Below are 274 nucleotides of genomic sequence, written 5' to 3' on the forward strand. Positions count from 1 at the left end.
CTGGTCATGGATCACTATCAACTACGATCTGCTCCCTTCACTAAAATGTCACGGTTCCTAAACATGATAACAAATAATATAGATAAATAATAAACACATGTCAAAACGAAAACACAGATACTTACAAGACCAAGTGTCACAGTCTTCAGCGGGTGTGCCCAGGAAGGCCACCAGATGACTGTGTTCTGTGAGCACATGGCTTGTGTTGTGTTTGTCTGTTTCCATGTGCTCTCTCCCGTCTATTGTTTGGCCCCTCCCATCTTGTTAGCTCACT

The sequence above is a fragment of the Sinocyclocheilus anshuiensis genome, unplaced genomic scaffold (genome assembly GCF_001515605.1).
Source record: "Sinocyclocheilus anshuiensis isolate Anshui unplaced genomic scaffold, SAMN03320099.WGS_v1.1 scaffold1024, whole genome shotgun sequence".
Classification (NCBI taxonomy): domain Eukaryota; kingdom Metazoa; phylum Chordata; class Actinopteri; order Cypriniformes; family Cyprinidae; genus Sinocyclocheilus; species Sinocyclocheilus anshuiensis.